We start from the raw sequence: 3062 nt of genomic DNA, 5'->3' as shown, positions 1-3062 counted from the left end.
AAAAAAAAAAATACTTCAGTTGGTTGTCACCTTTCTTTGGTACCTTCTTGAGTAGCTTAATAATCAACTTTCTGAATTCTTTTTCTGGCAATTCAGAGATTTCTCCTTGTTTTGGATCCACTGCTGGAGAGCTACTGTAAACTTTTATGGGTGTTACAGACCTTATTTTGTCATATTCCCAGAATTACTTTTCTGGTTCCTTCTCATTTGTGCAGACTTTTTTGATGGAAAGACCTGGAACTCAAGGACTGATGTTCAGATTCTTTTGTCCCATGGGGGGATGCCTTGTGTGCTGCTCTCTCCCTTTCCCTAAGGATGGTCTTTCTGAGAGCTGGACTGAAGTGATTGTTATTGCCTTTCTGGGTCTAGCCACTCACTGGGGCTACTGGGCTCTGGGCTGGTGCTGGGGAATGTCTGCAAAGAGTCCCATGATTCAGGTCTCCACGCCATGAATATCAGCACATGCTTCAGTGGAAGTGGTAGGGGCAAAGTGGACTCTGTGGGAGTCCTTGGTTTTAGTTTTCCTTAGCGCACTGGTTTTCTTGAATGCTGGTTAGGCTAGCAGTGAAGTTGTCACGTGGACAGAGTCAGGACCTCTAGTTAGCCAGGATGTTATAGGTGGTGGAATTAGATGTTGTTTTCTCCTTCTTTGTAGCACGGTTGTTCTGTTACGAGTTGCTGTAATGGCTTGAGTTGGTTGGCTTCCAGCCAGGAGGTGGTGCTTTCAAGAGAGCACCAGCTGCAGTAGTAGAAAAAGGATATAATCTTGCCATATATTCACCAGGATGAGCATTCAGATGTCTCAGGCAATAGGCTGTGCCATAGGGCTCCCAAGACTTTATGTGTTTTGTCTTCAGCTACCAGGGCTGGAGGAGAAAAACCATTAGGTGGGGGCAGGGTTAGGCTTGTCTGAGCTCAGACTCTCCTTGGGTGAGGCTTGCTGTAACCACTGAGGGTGATATAGGTGGTTGGTTTTCAGGCCAATAGAGTTATGTTGCAAGGGGGATTATGGCTGCCTCTGCTACATCATTCAGGTCTCTAGGAAAGTAGGAGAAAGCTGGCAGTGACAGGGCTCACCCATCTCCTATGCAGCCAGCACGGCAAGTCTCACTTTCACTGTGCCCTGCCAACAGTGCTGATTATATATCCAGGCAGCTGGTGCACAGAGCCAAGATCTTGCCCTAGGCTTCAAGCCTCCCTGCTGAGAAAGCAAGCAGGTCCCTCAGGCCTCACCCCTCCCCACCTGGCTGCACCATCAGCTGTGGCTTCTGAATTTTTATCTGCATTTCCCTTTCAACCCCGCTGAATTCTACTCAGGAAAATTCATGTTCAGTTGAAATCATTACACAGTTCAGTTAGAAGCTTTCTATACCCTTTGGCCTATCCCTGAATCTGCTGGCTGCCCTCCCCAAGGACCCCTGTGAGATAAAGCCAAAGATGGCTTCCCTGAACTCGATCTGGGACCAGGAGTGCCTACAGGACTTCCTGCTGCTGCTTCTACTTTTATATTTTGCTCAACTTCCTACATCTGTATCAATTCTAGGAAAGGTTAAATCCTTCTTCTGTGGTCTGGATTTTCAGGTTCCCCAGTAGGGATGTGTGTTAAGGTCAGATTTTCCCCTCTCACTCTTTGGGAACTCATAGTTTTCGAGCTTTCTCACGGAGTTTTCAGTGGCAAACTGCTTCTTTCAAAGGGTCTGTAAATTCTTTTTTTTTTTTTTTTTCCTGGTATGTTCCTGTGGTACTTCTCGGAGCAAAAGGACAGGGTGTGTCTTCCCATGCTGTTCAGTCTGTCTAAGTGGGAGCTGCACATGATTCTGTCACCTGTCTGCCATTTTCCCTTGAAACAACTTTTAACACAAGGAAAGCTCTATATTTGATTATGGTTAGCATATATTGAGAGGAAAATACCTGTGTATAATCAATGAGTTTTAAAACCATGTATTTATTAGCTAATCAAAAACATCATAAATTTTACATACACAGAGAATATCACATAGATAAATGAGTAAGATTTGCCAAATTGCATATTAATTTTTAATTGTAACTTTTTAAATATCTAAAGTAGAAAGTTCCAATTATCTTAATATAATACAGTTGGTTATTTAATTTCTGTTTGTAGCATTAACCCATCACCAAAAAATTCATTATCTTTTGAACTGATTATCTTTTATTTAGCTGCATTTTCAATAACCAGGTAGTTTTCAGTAAAGTATACATCATAAAATTACCTTGAAATAACACACTCTGCTTATATAATTTGTAATGAATAAATAACATTTATTTAAAATATTATTTTAAAATTCATCTTTTCACTGTTTTTCCTTCTTATATTTTAACTATACTTACTGTTTTGTGTCCAATACAGATACATTGATTAGAAGTAGGTGAAAAAATATTTATCCTAAAATAGCCTGCTTAATGTTGTGTTAAGTTCAAATTCTAATCTATTAGTAAATATATAAAAATATTACTTACATTTACTAGTTATAATCTAGGCATATGTCTAATCAAATGGAGAAAATTTTAGTTTAATTTTAAGATTAAATTGAAATTTAATCAAGCAATGGTATCTTAATTCCTCAACAAATGATATTATGGACTCCAGAGCAATTATTTCAATGTGGCACACAAATTAGCAGTAGTTTAAATAATATATGCACCAATTTACATAGTGAAAAAGCAATAATTTTATTTTATAGCTCCAAGGATTTGAATTTTAATGATCACTAAACTTTTAAGCAACTCTTAAGTCTTATAATAAAAGATCAAGTGATTTTCCTGTTATTTATTTTGAACAATAGTAGAGTCTTTTCAATTTGAGTCAAACTTTAGGTCCTAGTATAGTGGATTGAATATCTCATAGCTTTTTTGCACAAATTCAAAAATTTAAAAAGTATAAATTATTTTAAAAAGTAAAAATTTCTTATAATGTTCATTACCATGGTTCATCAAATTACTACAACTTTTTGATCCCTGGAGGTGGAGACAATTTATCCTTATACCCATAATGCTTAGCATGTGTCTTGGTACACTGAAGGCACTCAACAATAGCCTGTTAT

The sequence above is a fragment of the Mandrillus leucophaeus genome, unplaced genomic scaffold, assembly GCF_000951045.1.
Source record: "Mandrillus leucophaeus isolate KB7577 unplaced genomic scaffold, Mleu.le_1.0 Scaffold344, whole genome shotgun sequence".
NCBI lineage: Eukaryota > Metazoa > Chordata > Mammalia > Primates > Cercopithecidae > Mandrillus > Mandrillus leucophaeus.
This window is presented reverse-complemented; position numbering follows the sequence as displayed.